This window comes from Vulpes lagopus, chromosome 6, assembly GCF_018345385.1.
Source record: "Vulpes lagopus strain Blue_001 chromosome 6, ASM1834538v1, whole genome shotgun sequence".
Taxonomy (NCBI): domain Eukaryota; kingdom Metazoa; phylum Chordata; class Mammalia; order Carnivora; family Canidae; genus Vulpes; species Vulpes lagopus.
Window position 1 is genome coordinate 106,489,782 of NC_054829.1, and position 19,350 is coordinate 106,509,131.

At 38.7% G+C, this 19,350-nt stretch overlaps 1 long non-coding RNA gene across 1 annotated transcript; it reads left to right on the top strand.

The window, feature by feature from the left end:
- Window positions 1-12,954, top strand: LOC121493318. The gene is made up of 3 exons (XR_005988448.1): window positions 1-232; window positions 8,840-8,923; window positions 12,430-12,954. It is a non-coding gene; the product is annotated as an uncharacterized LOC121493318 (long non-coding RNA).
- Window positions 12,955-19,350: the final 6,396 nt, after the last annotated feature.

Genomic DNA, 19,350 nt, shown 5'->3' on the forward strand with positions numbered 1-19,350 from the left:
CACAGGCAGAGGGAGAAGCAGGCTCCATGCAGGGAGCCCGACGTGGGACCCGATCCCAGATCTCCAGGATTGCACCCTGGGCTGAAGGCGGCACCAAACTGCTGAGCCACCCGGGCTGCCCTCAACTGATGTATCTTGATAAGAGATTCGAAGGCCAAATTCAAAGTGTTGTCTGGACTTGGCTCTTAAATCTGGAGGCTCCGAGAAATAGTCCACTTCCAGCTTCTTTCAGGTTGTTGACAGAATTTGATTTCTTGTAGGTGCTAATCTGAATCCCCCCCCCTTTTAAAAGAATTTATTTATTTATTCATAAGAGACACAGAAAGAGGCAGAGAAATATGCAGAGGGGGAAGCACAGGCTCGCCTCAGGGAGTCTGATGCAGGACTCGATCCCAGGATCCCAGGGTCGACCCCAGGATCCCAGGATCACGACCTGAACCAGAGGCAGATGCTCAACCACTGAGCCACCCAGGTGTCTTGAATTCCCCCCTTTTAAAGCCTGTTGTCAGCTTGACCACTTTCAGCAACTAGAGAGTCCCCTCAGTAGTATTTTAGAGAGAAATGGCACATGACCCCTCCTTCTCTGAGACTGCCAGGTGCAATCCTCCTCATGCTTGGGATCTCTCTGATTTCCTCTTTTGCTGAAGAAAACTCTGCTTTTAAAGAGCTCATGTGATTAGATTATGTTCACCCTGACAATCTTTTTTAAAATGCAAAGTTAACCAATTAGTGCATTATTTTGCTAAGGCTAACACAGCAAAATACTAGAAACTGGGTGGTTTGCACAACAGACACATACCAACTCACAGTTCAGAAGGCTAGAAAGGCAAAATCAAGGTGTGGGCAGGTAGCTTTGGATCCTTCTGAAAGCTGGGAGGGAGGATCTGTTGCCTGCCTCTCCCCCCTGCATTGGTGGTACTACTGAGTCTACTGAGTCTACTGGTGGTAGACTCGGATTCCTTGCCTTGTGAATGGCTTTCTCTCTGTATCTTCACATCATCTTCCCTCCCTGTGTATCTTCCTCTGTCCAGATTTCCCCCTTTTTATAAGAAAATAAGTCTTATTATTGACCTCATCTTAACTTGGTCATCTTCAAAGACTCTATTTCCAAATGAGGTCACATTCACAGGTACTGTGAGGATTTCAACACCTTTTTAGGTGATAAAATTCAACCCACAACAATGAGGACCCTTAATTATATCTATAAAATCCATTTTGCCATATAGCATGATGTAATCATGAGAGTAACACTAGAGGCAAAGCTCTTGGGGCCATCTTAAAATGCTTATCATCATTTTCATTTCTTTTAGTGCCTAACAATTAAAGGCTTCAGACTATGCTCAAAGCAATGCCTTCTAGAGAGTAGAATCTAAAGAATGTCTAGTTCCAATCGTGTAAGGGTCTAAAAGATCTGGGGAATTATCATATATTTAAAGAAACAGCACAAAATGTTGAATCTGCTGAGTCACTTTCAATTTTCTTCAGTTATTGCCTACCTAAAAATATTATAGATTGCCTTAAAAATGTTGTTTTAGGGAACCCTGGGTGGCGCAGCGGTTTGGCGCCTGCCTTTGGCCCAGGGCGCGATCCTGAAGACCCGGGATTGAATCCCACGTCGGGCTCCCGGTGCATGGAGCCTGCTTCTCCCTCTGCCTGTGTCTCTGCCTCTTTCTCTCTCTCTCTCTATCTCTGTGTGTGTGTGACTATCATAAATAAAAAAAAAAAATTTAAAAAAATGTTGTTTTATCTAAAGAAATATGTATTCCAAATACAGAGTAGCAGAGAATTAAGATTTTCAGAGCTATGATAATTCTCACTAATTCTGTCTTTTATTACTAAATTTTTTTACATGGATGCCATTTGCATTTGCTAGAAATTCAGCAATGGGTGATGCCCAAGCAGTCCCTTTGACATTAGTAAAAACACATTTTTAGATTTCATGACTTATATGCAGACCTGGTAACAATATCTCCTGCCAGATGAACTTAATACTGCTTTGTAGAGCAACTAGGTGAATCACTTTTTATTTTAAAGAAAACTATATGGAAAAATCTATAGATTGTAGTGTTAGTTAAATTTGAAATGTGTAGTTATGATATTTTAGTTTTTAGGGTCTTGATGACTCAGTATTTGGTATATCTATCTATGAGGGAATGGAGTATGTAGTTGCAATATTTTGTAAGGCTGCTGTAACAAATGCTACAGACTGGGTGGCTTAAACAACGGAAATTAGTTTTCTCACAGTTCTGGAGGCTACAGTCCAAGATCAAGGTGTTGGCAGGATGAGTTTCTCCTGAGGCCTCTCTCCTTGGTTTGCAGGGAGCTGCCTTCTTGCAGATGGTCTTTCCTCTTTATGCCAACATCCCTGGTATGTCTTTGTGTATTTGAATTTCTTCTTGTAAGGATACTAGTCAGTTTGGATTAGGGCACATCCTAATGACCTCATTTTAACTCCTTTAAAGGCCCTATGTTTTAAATACAGTCATATGCTGAGGCTCTAGGAGTTAGAGCTTCAAGGTATGAATTTTGCAGGGGGGGAGGAGTCACAATGCAGTCCATAATAGTGGTCAAGCTTGCGCATTTTGGAATCAGTGAGACCTAATATTGAAAGTCATGCCTTCAGCATTCTATATCTATCAGGATGGGCCAGGTTGGGCTGTAGTGATAACTAACCCCAAGACACACAAAGATTTATTTTTCACACATGCTACATGCCACAGAGGCTGGGGGTCCCTAGTCTATGTTGTTCCCACTCTAGAATCCTGGTTGACAGAGCTGACATCAATATCTGAAACATTGATGGCAAGTAGAAAAAGAACTCTGGTGAATTTTATACTGACTCCTTGAACTTCTGCTCAGAACATAAGTCCACATTTCTAAGACCAAGGCAACTTATATGGTTATTGCCCTACGTTAGGAGTGGTGGGGGCATTGGGGAAATAAAATCCAATGGGTGCTTAGAAGGAGACATAACCTGGAATATTTGTGAATAGCCTCAACATCAATGGAAACCACTTAGTAATGAGTGCCATAAGCAAGTTATTTAATCCCTCTAGGCCTCATTTCCCTTAACTGAAAAGTGGAATAATATTACCATTACTACCTATCATGTGCAGCTCTTGTGAAGATTAGGTGTGATAATGAAAAGAATGCACTTAGCACAGTGTTTAGAAAGGGTAAAATGCTCAAAGCATTCAATGCTCTCCATAAATGTTAGGTATTACTACTATTACTATAAATAACATTTGAACTAGACAATAGAGAACTAGTCAACTCTTCTTTTTCTTTCTTTTTTTTTTATTTTGAGGTTTTATTTATTTATTTGAGAGAGAGAGAGAGAAACAGAAAGAGTATGAGTGGGAGCAGGGGCGGGCAGGAGCAGAAGTAGAGGGAGAAGGAGAAGCAGACTGTAAGCTGTCACAGAGCTTAACACAGGACCGATCCCAGGACTCTGAGATCATGACCTGAGTGGAAGGCAGACTTAACCAAATGAGCTACCCAGACACCCCCTTCTTTTTCAATAAATAAGGGAACAGAGGTCTACAGTGGATAAGTGACAATCACTACCTGGAATAGAACTCAAGACAGAATTTATTACTTCAGTCCATTGTCCTCTATACTTTGTTGAATTTCATAACCTTTTAAAAATATATATTATGTATTATTTATTTATAATATATAATAATAAACATAAATAATATATTTTACATTTAATAACTATATTAAAGAATAAATATGTAATATTATATATTTATATATAAATATGTTTATATTTATATATACTATAAATTATATATTATATATAATAGATATAAAAATAATACATATTTATTATTCTTTAAATATATGTTAAATATATATATTAAAAATATATTTTTAAGCACATGGGCGACTCAGTCAGTTAAGAATCCAACTCGATTTCAGCTCAGGTCGTGATCTCAGGGTCATGAGATCCAGTCCTGAATTGGGTTCCACAATCAGTGGGGAGTCTGCTTGAGATTTTTTTTTCTCTCTCTCTCCCTCTACCTCTCCCACTGCTCATGCTCTCTCTCTCTCTCTAAAATAAATAAAATCTTTAAAATAGACATACAATTTAATAATATATATAAAATACATATAAATGGACTATAATAAAGGACAAATATGATAGTTTATAGAGTTTGAGAAAATCCAGATCCTGTAATACTTAAATGGACTAAAGACAAGAAATGTTTTAGGCAAATCCTCTTTATCAAATATGTTAGTGATTGTGAGTTGGGAACAGGAGCCCATAGGGAAGAAACCAAATGAGCTGCTGAAAATGAGAAAGAAATGAGAAGAAAACGAGCTGCTGAAGTGCCAGCTGGCACCACTGCTCAAGAACAAGGAGTCATCTGAGTTTACAGGTAGATACAAAATGCATATAGAAAATTTGAGGGACAAAGAGCTGAGTGTCCACTGCTGCCCTCTTTTTTTTTTTTTTAAGATTTTATTTATTTATTCACGAGAGACACAGAGAGAAGCAGAGACATAGGCAGAGGGAGAAGCAGGCTCCCCATAAGGAGCCCAATGTGGAGCTCGATCCCAGACGACGGGCTCACACCCTGAGCGCCCTGAGCCAAAGGCAGGTGTTCAGTCGCTGAGACACCCGGGTGTCCCTACTGCTGAATTCCTGACATGCACAATCCTTTCACAATTTATTTTCTGAACTAATACTCTTTGCAGGGAAGTAGTCTCTCTACCAGGGATAACAAGACATTCTCAATTGCCCCTTGGGCTCAGTATGGTTGGCCTTGGAGGGTTTGTTCTTTCCTGTATCTTGCAGAATACCTGGGAAGGAGCTCCTCATTCGTTTATGTTTCTTTCAACTACCAGGTAACATTAGCATTGTAATTTAAGAGTAGAGTCTATTGAAAAGATGTGCTGTCATTAAAAAAATGTAAAGGAGGTAAAATGTTTATGAAATTGAAAATTTTAAAAATTTAAGGAACAATGCTACAGAAATTGTGAGAGTGCCAGAATTAACTAGGATAGCTTTGGCAGAGGCATACTTCCTCGCTTGACAACAGTTTGGAATTGGGCCAAGTGACCTGGGTTGTAACTCTGGCTCCCACCCCTTTAACTATGTGACCTTGAACAAGGTGCTTAATATCCGTAAGTCTTCATTTCCCTAGCAATAAAAAAGGAGATAATAATAATCTGTAACTCATAGGCTTGCTATAAAGCTTAAGTGAAATCTATCATCAAGAAATACTATCTAGAGGAGCACCTGGGTGGCTCAGTCAGTTAAGCATCTACCTTCAGATCCTGATCCTGGGGTCCTGAGATGGAGCCTTGCATTGGGCTCCCTGCAGCAGGGAGTCCTCTTGTCCCTCAGCCTCTTCCACTTTCACTGCCCCTCCCCCCAGCTCATACTCTGTCTCTTGCTCTCTCTCTCTAATACATAAATAGAATCTTTTAAAAAAAGAAATGTTATCCAGAATCACTATCCTCCTCATCATTATACTCTCAGAGTCTCTTCAGACCCAAATTGAACATTTTCAGAACTAAATTTCTTTTTTTAAAGATTTTATTTACTTATTGATGAGACACAGAGAGAGAGGCAGAGACACAGGCAGAGGGAGAACCAGCCCCAGGTAGGGACCCCGACGTGGGACTCAATCCTGGGTCCCCAGGATCAGGCCCTGGGCTGATGGCAGCACTAAACCGCTGAGCCACCCTGGGCTGCCCTCAGAACTAAATTTTTAAGACAAAATCTATCTTTTCTCTGTAAATCAGGTAGTGAATATAAAGCTTTTTAGTTCAATGTTTACTTTTTTGTCAGTTAAATTAACTCTCTTAGCATTTCAAAATGACACTGATATTCAGAAAAAAATTGCTTACTGAATTTTCTTTGGTTAGAAATCTTTGTAAGAATGTAGTGAAATTTCTTAGTATGACTCAGGGAAGAGAATACTAAATCTGACCATCAAGAAACCTAGATTTTGTCCAAGAACATTATCACTGACCAGCTGATGAATGGCTTTACACTAGTCTCTGAATCCTTGGTTTTCTTATGCATCAATTTTGAATCAAATTAATGAGGCATCACTGGGTATTCAATGAAGATTCAAAAAAAAGTCTCAATTTGAACAATTGCAAGAATAATAATACTTCTCATCAAAATATGAAAGTGAGAAGATAAAAAACAGTCTGTCATAAAAGAACATAAGTTTTCTTTTAAACATGTTGAGCTCGAGGCTGATGGCAGAAAATCCTGTAGGAAATACCTAGAAATCAATTGGCAATCTACAATTGCCAGATTTTAGCAGCAAAGTTAAGGCAGAAAATGTCAATGTTAGGATCATTACTTCGAACACTTGACATTATTAGAATGGATAATAATTTCGATGATGAATATGTCGATACCAAAAGAACTACATGGCTAACAAATTATGTTGAGGAAGGAGAGTGGAATTAGAGACAGGCCAGAGAGGAATCATGACAATGTAGTGCCATGCTGTAGATGTGCATGTCTTTCTGGTCAGGCAGTGATGTGTGAAGGTGCAGGTGAGGATGGTGTGAATTTTGAGTGCCTGAAATGAGCACAACTTTTGTTAAAAAGTTGTATGCTGGTCCTTTCTCCTCCCCCAAACCAAACCAAACCAAACCAAACCAAAACAAAACAAAATCAAACTCCAAACCCCAAAAACCCCAAACCAAAAAACTTTGGGTCTAATTAGGCACTGAGTAAAAGCCACTGGCTTCTAACTCTTGGCATCAAGGGAGGAGAACATCAAGAAAAATCTGGAAACGGAATGTCAGTTATGGCAGATAATCCAAAGCATGAGGCTTGAGAGTAAAAGTCCACTGAATTTCACCCTCGAGAAATTTTTGGTGGCCTTCAACAGTGCTGATTCGTCCCTGGATCAGATTTATCAGAAGCCATCTTGTTGGGAATCAACTGGAAATTGTCTGCTGAGGAAATAGAAACTCCAGAAATTTGGGAGTGAAAAGAAGGCAAGATTTTGTCTGACAGTGAAAGGAAATAAGAAGGGTAAGATAGAGAAGCAGGCCATGTATGGAGGTAGAGGGAAGGGAGCCCATTTGGAGAAAACGATTGAGATGAGATCCATATAATCAAGTGGAACAAAGTTTTGAAATGTCAATCTAAGGTAGTGATTATTCTTTAAATATTTACTCATTGGGCAGAATGATTAATGTAGAAGAAAAATTCTGTTAAAAGCAACTTCTCTGTTTCAAGAATATGTTTTTATTATTTTAAGTAAAGGCAGATTCTACCTAAACTAATTTACTAGTCTGTTGATGCTAAGGATGTGAGATTATTTTATTAATTTGAATGAATGGCCTCCCCCCAATCCCACCATTTTTCTTTCTCTTTAGTTAGTTCTAACAATCCCCAGGGAGACTTGTTTTTCTCAACAGCTGTCTCTGATTTTGGCACTCAGTGACCCCTTCCCAACTCTCTGCAACCAACCTTTATGAGCAGAAGGGAGCTAACTAATTAGACTGGTAGCTTACAAAAATATAGATTGTGGTACACACCCACGCCAGAAAGGCTTATAATTATAAGCACAAAAGTTGAGTGTTTGGGCCTGCCTGAGCTGTCCAAAACTGCTAACCTCAGACTTTCTCTCACACTTGGAAAATGGGTTTTGTTCTACTTTGTTTTACACTTTGGCATACTATATAGAAGTTTTACTCCTGGAATAAAAACTACATTTGAAACGATGAGATCTACTTTGGGAAGATTCTTTATGAGAGGATTTGGAGATAACGACCCAACCATTTGTCACTAATGATAACATACAGATTGGCAAAATGGCAAAATCTATTTTAGCTGTTGAAATTTTGAGGACAACTTTATTTTTTTTAAAGATATTTCAATATTTTTTTTAATTTTTATTTATTTATGATAGTCACAGAGAGAGAGAGAGAGAGAGAGAGAGAGAGAGAGAGATAGGCAGAGGGAGAAGCAGGCTCCATGCACCGGGAGCCTGACGTGGGATTCGATTCTGGGTCTCCAGGATCGCGCCCTGGGCCAAAGGCAGGCGCTAAACCGCTGCGCCACCCAGGGATCCCTTGAGGACAACTTTAAAGAGGATTCACTTTTATTGTGCCTTATAATGAAAAAAAACTCCCACATATATCAATAGTTGGCTTGTGAAATATGGTATTTTCTGCCCAGCTTCTGGTAGAATTGTCTTTGCTGAACCCAACTGTAATGTCAGTGAAGTTGTAGCTAGCTGTCAGTGTCAGAGGAGAGGTCAGAAAAGATGCAATTTTTCTAATCCATTGGCCACCCACATCAGAATTAACTAAGCTTGTTTTAAAAAAATGCAGATTCCAAGAATTCACCCTCCATCTACTAAATCTCTATGGGCAAGTTTTGAGCTCCTGGGTGATTCCCACAAAAACTAAAATCTGAGAACTACATTTCAAAACCTACAACCACATTTAGATTCAGCACTGCTCAGAGGGAGTGAAAATAGGCAGAGCATCTATGATGTGCCAATTTTTTCTTGCAATTTTTTTTACTCGAATTTAAAGTGTGCATATCCTTGGACACAATAATTTTATTTCTAGGAATTTATCTCAAGAAAATTGGACAACTGTGTAAAGACACATGCAAAAATCTATCTCCATTATGAAATTGGCAATTTAATAGAAAAGTGGTAATAATTTAAATACCTACCAAGATATTTTGATTAAATAAATTGTATATACTTATATATGATTATTATGTACACTGTTCTAAGCACTTCAAAAGAAATGTCATTTAATCCTCATAACATTATGTAATATAATATAATACAGTATAAAATGTTAGTATAACGATGTTATTATGTCCATTTTACAGAAGACGAAGCTGAAGCCCAGAGCAGTGATGTCCTTGTGCAGGATCACACAGCTAGTCCCCATCAGAGCCAGGATGCAACACCAGGTAGTGTGTCTGTAGAGTCTGTGGGCTTCACCTTCCAGTATCTGCCTCTCTTGACACTCTGCTGCCTTCACATAATCGTTGTATGAAAGAAAATATTTTACAAAAAAATTATGTTTAACATGATCATATTTTTGTGAAAATGAATATAATGGTATTTTGAAATTAAAGTTTTTTTAAGAAACAGTAAAGAAAAGAATAGGCATGAGAAGTGGGGGCACTGAATTAAAGATAATGATGAATGTTTTCTATGTTTCTCTTGTTCCTTATCTATGATTACTTTTTCTATTTTTCCTCTTTCTGGCAACGAACATATAATGTTCTCGTAAGAAGACAAGAGCAGGGCAGCCTGGGTGGCTCAGCGGTTTAGTGCCTACCTTTGGCCCCAGGGTGTGATCCTATGGTCCCAGAATCAGATCCTGCATCGGGCTCCTTGAGTGGAGCCTGCTTCTCCCTCTGCTTTTGTTTCTGCCTCTCTCTCTCTGTCTCTCATGAATGAATAAATAAGATCTTTAAAAAAAAAAAAAAGACAAGAGCAATAGGTGATTGTGCTTGGTACACAAATGTATTGTAAAGTTTGTGCTTTTGTGAGAGAGGCCTTAAAGGATAAATAGACTAGAGTATAAAGAGAGGGAAGGGACAATCAACCTATCTGCTCCAACATTCTCCTTTCTCCATACTAGTCAACTGTGTTTCCAGCATGTTCGTCTTCTCAGTCAGGCTTCTTTTCTATGAACACACAGTATAAGTGCCTTTTTTTCTTTATTAGTAATTTTATTTTCTATTTGATGTTTTCTTTCCTCCAACAGAAAGGAATAAGATTTCTCTTTCTGAATAGATAATACTCTTTGCCTCACCTGTAGGCATGAATGTGATTATTTAATTAAGTTGTAATGGGTTGTCTAAGGAAGGAAGCTTTATTCTGCTCTCTGAAATATTTATGTTGATAAACCAATTGGCTGTGATTCCATCCAAAGTGACAAAATTTAAAAGGGCCTCAAGACACATGTCACACCAAACTCCAGGCCAACTCAATGTTTAGTTAACTAAACATAATAATTGTAGTCCTTTTGAACTTATTATACCTTAGTACAGACAGGTAAAATTGGTATTCATTTTATAAATGTCACTGTTGTCCAAAAAGAATCTGATGAAGCAAAGTCATTTGCTTACTCTCTGAAGATGTTAATTTTGATTCATAATATGTTTTGCTGGTAAGTTATTTTAATTGACCATATTGTTTTTATTTTTTATTTAAAAAATATTTTGTTTATTTATTAATGAAAGACACAGAGGAAGAGAGAGGCAGAGACAGAGGCAGAGGGAGAAGCAGGCTCCATGCAGGGAGCTCGATATGGGGCTGGATACTGGGACTCCGGGATCATCCCCTGGGCCAATGGGAGATGTTCAACTGCTGAGCCACCCAGGCATCCCAACCATATTGTTTTTTAATGTGAGACTGTTTTATCTAATCAAAATTTACTGTCAAGCCATATCATCATTTTAAAAAAATGAACATTCAAAATAAATTTAGAGTCATCATAACAAAATAAGACACACTTTTGAACAACAATCTGTCATTTCTCTGGAAATTTAAACTGACTTTTCTGTCTCAGCAAACACCTAATTTTGACAGAATTAGAAATTTAAAAATCGCCTATCCAATCTGAGCCACAATTGCTTATCTGCAAATGTAAGAGCTCTGCCATTTGAAGTAAAACCAGCTTCTTTTTCTTATATCAAGGAGTGCCCTTCACTTTTTCAAAGCTAGTACAAAAAGAATAAATAACCAAAGCCAAACAATAACAATAAAATCGTTGTGGAATTGCCAATTTTCTACAAAAATGTTAAGTGTTAAATCATAAACATTAATTCTCCTTTTGGATAAAATTTTTCTGAAATTCATTGTATTTTTCTACCACTATAATTTTATCTGTTCATGTTTTAAGTCAAACACATAAATCAACATCATTGCTCAACATAGAAAACTATTTATGGTATGACTATAATGTTTATAAGTGCACATGTAATTGCACTCTCTAAAATATTCTACATAATTTGCAATGAACAATAAATCTTTGACATGCATTTCAGGTCATTGTATTTAGGATCAAAGTCTTCAGCATTTTCATAAGGTCAAGAAGAAGTAGTTATTGGATAATCTCCAATGACTCTCAACAGATATTGGTGGGTAATTAAACTGTAACTGAAAAAGTATATTGTTTAGTCATTTATTGTACAATGTCTTTCTTATGTTGAATATATAAGGCCACTTTACCTCAAATTTCAGATATTTAAAAAACTTCTAACTTTGCCATTTCATCCACCATAGAAAAGTACTGATTCTTAGCTGCCGGTAAATATGTGGCATCTCAATGATTGAAGAAAATTTGACTCAAATAGTTTAATCAAATCCAGTAGTTACAGATAGTCTGTATTTAGTGGGATAACTGAAGGAAAACACAGGCCTTTACTCTGGGCAGAAAAAGCTGCTCTGAAAAATTTGGCTGATATTAGTGTTCAAATGGGTCTTGAAATTATTTGTTATCACCACAAAGGCAAACACTAATTTGACATACACTAAAACACCATCATAAAGTGGAGAATGTACTGCTTTGTGAGGCAGGATATCTGTTTGACTGTCTTCATTCCACATCCTTATGTATAAAATGGGGACAATGACACTGATTTCTTAGGACTATTGGGAGGTAGTAAATAATGCATGGAAAATTGCCTGTCACATAATCAACTCACAATACATGTTACTTTCTTTCCCTTTGAACAATAAACATAAATGGGATATCCACTGATTTTCCACACAATAGAATTATTTTCCATTCATTCTGCAAATATTTATTAAACAAGTTAGTCAGGGTTTGATCATGAAAACAGACACGGCTTAGAATTCCAAGTATGAGATTTTGTGTGTGTGTGTGTGTGTGTGTGTGTGTGTGTGTTTTAGTAGGCTCCATGCTTAGTATGGAACCCAACACAGGGTTTGAACTCACCACCCTGCAATCAAGACCTGAGCTGAGATCAAGAGACACTGTTTTCTATTTCTGTGACTCTTTTCATCCCATTTTCATGCCCCTGAATTCCCTGTTTTCCCATGCTTATTTATACCCCAAACTTTCTGGTTCTTCAAAGCTCCATCTGAAGTCCTTGAAGTCTTCCCTGATATCTCCTTGGCAGCTGGAAACCATCTCTTTCTCTAAACTGCCTGGTATTGGGATGCCTGGGTGACTCAGCGGTGGAACATTTGCCTTTGGCTCAGGGCATGATCTGGGTCCAGGGATTGAGTCCCACATTGGGCTCCCTGCAGGGAGTCTGCTTTGCCCTCTGCCTACGGCTCTGCCTCTATCTCTCTGTCTCTCATGAATAAATAAAATAAAAATCTTTAAAAACATAAAATAAAATAAATTGCCTGGCATTGTCCCTGTATCTGCCTCTGGCCCAGTCTTCTTCATTGAACCACTGTTTTTATTCACATGTCTTGTCACTTCTACCAGATTGGAAGCAGGATGAGAAGATCCACACATGAATCTACACTGTTCCCCACAGCATTGAACACTGAACCTTGCACTTAGTAGGTGTGCTGGTTAATCTGGAGTCAACTTGGAATCACTGCCACCTCCTACAGTCTCCATTGCAGAAGAAACTGAGAATTATATTTCCCAGAATCCTCCTATTGGAGTAGAAGACACTAGCACAATGTTTGGAAGAGAAAGGGGCCATTTTCTGGAGGCATCTGAAGGCAGATGACCTAGCAGATGTGAGACTCTAAGCAGTTTCCAGGAGGGGTTCCTGAGAATTACCTGCATCAGTTCTGCAGACTGAGAGGTCAGTGGGAACCTTCCAGAGGTTCTGGATATTCTAGGAATCTTGTGTGTCAGCACTTGAGAACCCTGTGGTGCTATAACGATGAGATTATCACTGATAGCCTCCTTGACCTTAATTTTTCCACCTTTCCAACCACTGTGTAAGCCTTTAATTCCTTGCATTAAAAATATTCATACCTGTGGGGCATGTGGGTGGCTTAGTCAGTTGAACACCCAGCTCTTTGTTTTGGCTCTGGTCATGACCTCATGGGTCGTGGGATAGAGCCCTCACTGGGCTCTGTGCTTAGCAGGGAGTCTGTTTGAAGATTCTCTCCCTCTGCTCCTCTCTCATCCTCCCCTTTCCCTCTCTCATATAAATAAATAAACTTTAAAAAATAAAAAAGAAAGAATGCAGTGAGCTTCAGGAACATTGAGTGATTTTATTAAGTGAAAGAAAGGTGTTGCTGAAAAGGAGCAAAATGGGGGAGCCTACATGGCTCAGTTGGTTAAGCATCTGCCTTCGGCTCAGGTCATGATCCCAGGGTCCTGGGATTGAGCCCCATATTGGGCTCCCTGCTCAGCAGGAAGCCTGTTCCCTCTCCTCCCGCTTGTGCTCTCTCGCGATCTCCTTTGCTATCTCTGTCTCTCTCTCTCTCTCTCAAATAAATAAATAAAATCTTAAAAAAAGAAAAGAAAAGAAAAGGAGCAAAATGGAGGGGAAATCCCAGAAAGTAATTTTTATCTTCAGATACCATTGTCAAATAGAATTTGAAATATCATTAATAGGAAAAAGGGAGAAATTGAAGATTTTGAGAAAACCATGATTAGATTGCTCTGGGAGGATGAGGATGCATCCTTACTTCCTCTCTGCTCTACAGGCAGGACCTACCATTAGTAGACACCCTGGAGATCCCCCATTTCATAGGTCAATAGAAGAAATTGGGATTCAGGAAGGTTGTAGGACTGCTTAACTCCACAGAATTGATGAAATTTGAGGTTTAAGGATTTTAAAAAATATTTATTTTAGAGAAAGAGAGTGAGCAGGGGGAGAGCCAAAAGGAGAGGAAAAGAAAATGAGAATCTGGAGCAGACTCCGCATTAAGTGCAGAACTCGAACCCACAATGGCGAGATGATGATCTGAACTAAAATCAAGACCTGGTTGCTTAACCGACTGAGCCAGCCAGGTGCCCCAAGGCTTGTGGATCTTGATTGCAGACCTAAAGTTATTTCCATGTAACTTGCCGTACCGCCCTCTCCTGCTGTGGTTCTGCCAACCACCCTGCAAAACAAAACAAAACAAAACAAAAAATGACCTTTAGTTTTCTGCTCCCTTTTTCTAACTATATAGATCTTATTCTGAAACCCTGAGAAATAACCAGAGTACAGTGAAATTTGCTCCAGCTACAATTATACTGACAAGCCAGGTTTTCTCATATACACACGTATTACAGCTTGAAGATTGTGCAGTTCTACATAATGAAAGAGGAGATTCTGAAAGTTACTTGTCATTCAATAAAATGCCAAAAAAAAAAAAACAAAAAAAAAACCAACTTATTCCCCAAGTGCCCGGGTGATGTCAGTACTCTAAATCCATATGCTTTAGTCTGCTTAGTGGATTACCTAATTAACTTTAAAAATGATTTAGTCTTTACTTATATAAGCATTACAATCCCATCACCAAGTCCAAGATGAGCTTACCTCCTGTTTTGCAGAAGTTTACAGTGTGAAACTGTGACCCAAAACATTTCTGATCTTATTTATCATTATTTCCATCTTCATACTTTGGCTCCTTTGACTCTGGGCCTCCAGATTTCTCACTGCTGTGCTAAGTTTCTCTACCTAAAATGACCCATCTCTGTGAACTTTAAATTCTACTCATCTTTTAAGTTCCAATGTAAATTCTGTTTTCCCCATGAAGTCTTTCTTCATCCAATGCCTACCATCAGCCCTCTGAACCCTCCTGCCTCTGATATTCCCATAGCACTTAAACTAAATCACCCCAAGAGATGTCTATTTATATTTTGGTTATTTACCTCTATAGTGTCTCTTACCCACTAGTCTGCAAGGTTCAAGAGGGTTAAATTTATCTTGAATTGCCTTTACATCATTTAGCAGAGTGTCTTCAATCAGCAAGTGTTCAAGAAAGATTCACTGTGCTCTGTAGGATATTTGCTCTTCCAAAGCCCTCTCCACCCTTCTCCACCTGTTCAGTGGCCAAGGATGCTGGTGAGTTACGTTTGGCCAAAGGGGAGGAGGCAGAGAAAAAAGTGTTTGGGGTGTTCATCCTCCAGCTTTCTCCCAGTGGCTACCAGAAGCTACTAGAAGCTGAGCCTTCTCTTTATCAAGGTCACCGCTTTTAAGACAGGGCTCTCCCACTGCCATTCTTTTCAGGCTCAGAGATGTAATGAGCCTCTGTTCTAAGAGTCTGAGATACTGCACCATCCCTTGTGGCTTTTCTACACTTGTTAAGAGCTGGGGCACCAGTAGAAATAAAGGAGTTAGTAGTAAGAAATGAAAACCTTAGGTGTGTAAGAATAAGAGTTTGAACCAGAATTCTGTAGAATAGAAATTGAACATGGCTACTAGTTTATCAGAACCAAAGCCAAACTCACTAGGGAGTTAGCATACCTGTCTTAAATTTGCTATCTGAGACCATGATTAAAATGTCTCTTATTTCTTTTTTTTTTTTTTTAAGGTTTTTTATTTATTTGGGTTGCCTGGGTGGCTCAGTCAGTTAAGTGTCTCCCTTCAGCTCAGGTCATGATCCCAGGGTCCTAGGATGGAGCCCTGCATCAGGCTCCCTGCTCACTGGGATGTCTGCTTCTCCCTCTCTCTCTGCCTCTCCCCCTGGGTTGTGCTCTCTCTCACTCACTCACTCTCTCTAAAAAAATATTTTTTATTTATTTGAGAGAGATTGCACAAGTGTCGGGGAGAGGGAGGAACAGGCTCCCCATTGAGCAGGGAGCCCCGTGGACCCTGGGATCACACCCAAATTAGAGCCAGACACTTAACCAACTGAACCACCCAGGCTCCCCATGCCCTACTTCTTTTATCAGCAGTATGCCATGAGTTCTTGTAAAGAATAACATTATGCTTGCTTCTTTCATTCCAGTCTGTAACTCAAACTCACTCTGTCACGCTGGGCTCGGCTGTAATTGAAATGAATAAATGACAAAATAGTAAATACTTAATATAGCACTGTATTATGAGCTAGTCTCTGGTCTGAGCGCTTGACCAAATGATGCTTTTTTTTTTTTAAATGATGCTTTTAATACAACAACCTGATAAGGTAGATACTGTTATTATTCTTTTTCACAGATGAGAATCTGAGGCCCAGAGAGGTTAAATAACTGGCTTAACATAACACAGCTAATACTAACTTCGAATCAGGATTCGAAGACAGGCAGTTCAGTTTCAGAATCAGCTTTTCTGATCATATTGGGGAAGTAGGGTTCAAACGCAGGAATTTGGGGGGAATGAAAATATTTATCCATAACAACAGGCGAGTCAGATGCACAACCAGAATTAAGAACCACTGCATTCTGTGTAGTGTTTGTACAAATATAGAAACATTTCTTCCCAATTACATTAGTACCACCTGAAATTTTCATCGGAGGATTCAATAGAAGTATACAGAACAGAACAAAATAAATATGGACAAATTTCCATTGCTCTGTTATCATATGCTCTGTTGTCCTATTCCAGGTATCTCTAGCACACATTCTTATAGCCACTTATTAAAACAGTTCTGTGATGCGAGACTTGGATTGGTTAAGAGGTAGATGGTAATTCTATCAAGATGGAGTACATATATCTGTTGGCGGAGGATTTTGTATCTTTGAGAACCCTGTCCCCTCCACATCCTTGGTATCATTATCTTCCATATTCAAAACTTCCTACTGACCCTACTGTGCAGGTGCACAAGCAGGGATATGCAATCTGCCTCATGACTCACAGTAGGTTCCTCATGATTTGCTCCTTGCTTTGTCATTCTTGGCAGGATCTCTCACTGTTTCCAGCTCTGCCTCTTTCTCTCATGGGCTGCCTGGAAGCTTGGTTTAAAATAGCATACCTTTTCTCTGACTTTGGTAAGATGTGTTGATCAGTCTGTCTGGGGGTCTCCCAGCCTTTCCTGCTTAGGAGTTAATTTAGATTTTTCTGAAATTCATGTTCATCACCCTACCCTGAGACTTGGGATAGAGTGTGGGGCACATGACAGAGAAAGTCAGTTTTTACCATAAGGAGACCCTGACTGTACTGTAGCCTAAATCAGGTAGCCGTCTGCTTTATGGTCTTCCTTCCAAGATTTCTCACATACCCAAGGGAGAGGATAGAGCTGATAAGCACAGCTGAGGAAAGCATCAATAACCTTAAGACAGGAAAATGGGAATCATCCAAAATTAAACATAGACAAAAGAGAGTGATAAGAGAGAAGAGAGCATTCAAGGACTGCAAAACTACAATTAACAGTTTACCATAGGTGTAACTACATTTCCAGGGAAGAAGAGAGGGAGGGGGGAGGGAGGGAGGAAGAGACAAAGGAAGAGAGAGAGGGATGTCGAGGAAGACTCATTTAAAGAGATAATGGCTCAAATATTCTGAAGTTGAGAGACAGCAAACTATAACACTGAAAAAACCATACAGCACCCTGAACTCTGAGCAGGATAAATCCATGAGCACGTACACACACACTCACACAGAGAGGCACATCATAGTCAAACTGCTTAAAACTAAAAATTAAGAGAAAAAAAATTTTAAGGCAACCAGAGGGGGGGATATTTATCACTTAGAGAACAATACAGCAAAGAATGACCAGAAATTGTGTAATCAAAAGACACTAGAGTATCATTTTAATAATAGTGCTGAAAGATAAAAACTGTTCATCCAATGGAGAGTCTCAAAAATGAAGGTGAATACTATCTACATCCTAGAGTTTGCTTTTGGCATTTACATTAAAACACTAAAAATTCACAACACTTACCACATTGTACAGCATGATATATACTTATATACTTGTGCTCTATTCTGTATTGTGATCTACTCAAGGATAAGGACCTTTTATTTATTTTTCTCTTTAGGGCCAGATATGGCACCTGGCACCCTGAATGTGTTCAACAAGTGTTTCTGATTGACCAAATCAACTCAAATTTGAGTCATAAGATAGATCATTTCCAGTGCCTGCCATATGCAAATCATCATCTGTTAAACTGGAAGTTAAAACAATTTATTGAGACAGTCTCACACTTTTTCAGTATGAATAATATCTTCTTATATTTACTATCATTACTACTACTACCACCACCACTATAGTATGTTGCGCCCATATTATGCAGAGCATTATACAGTGTGATTTAGGGATAAAGAGAGATATGAAAAGCAGGGTCTCCTTCTGCTTCTGTCAGTTTGAGATAAGAATACAGGAATTATCTAGGCTGCCTGTACACATTTTGAAGCAATAACTTTTAATTAAATTAGTAAGTTGAGGTAAGGTTCAGCATTGTGATAGTAATAGGAATGGTCAGTATTTTCATGTCCCTGTTATTTGTGTATGGTACATGATATCTGAATTCAACCAATTGTTTATGTTTAAATGTTTCGGAAATTTTGCTATCACTAGTTCTATGTAATGCATGAAAAAGGGGAGAATCACAGAAATAATGAAGTAGCAGAGACATCAAAACTTACATATCGTGGGCGGCCCAGGTAGCTTGGCAGTTTAGCGCTGCCTTTAGCCCAGGGTGTGATCCTGGAGACCCAGGATCGAGTCTCGAGTCGGGCTCCCTGCATGGAACCTGCTTCTCCTTCTGCCCATGTCTCTGCTTCTCTTTCTCTCTCTCTCTCTGTGTCTCTCATGAATAAATAAACAAAATCTTTAAAAAAAAAAGAAAAAACTTACATATTGTGATTGTGTTTGCATCTAGGTATACACACATACACACATGCAAGCTTAAGTCTCCTTGGTAATAGTCACACATTTTCAGTTTTAGTACATAATTTACATAAAATTGAATATAGCTGTACATTCATACTAATGCATGATTACTACTTTAAGTAACTTTCAGGATCATACTTTCATTTGATTATTTACATTCATATAGTTTTTAAATTTTGTACCAAGTGATGTGCTATGCTAATGTTAGATGTTATTATTAACAAGCCTAGAAGGTAAATTTTCCATTGGATTAAAAACATACAAAGCAAATGATTTGTATTGTTAAAGTATGTATGTCTATATATATACTGATAAACAATAATAAGCAGAACATGACATCAAAACAATTTTAAAACCTTTCAAATCTGCAGCACCTGGGTGGCTCAGTTGGCTAAGCGTTCAACTTGGTTTCAGCTAAGGTCATAATCACGGGTCATGATCTCATGGGTTGTGAGACTGAGCCCCACATCAGGCTCCACACTCAGTCTCTCCCTCTGCTCCTCCCCTCATTCACGTGCTTGCTCTCTCTCCCTCTCAAGCAGATAAATAGATCTTTAAAATAAAACCCTTAAAACCAAATAGGAAGCAGGTTTTATTTTGTATTGAACAATGTCAAAGAACAATGTAATAAACACCCACATAACCTCACCTAGATTCATCCAGTGGTAATATTTTTGCC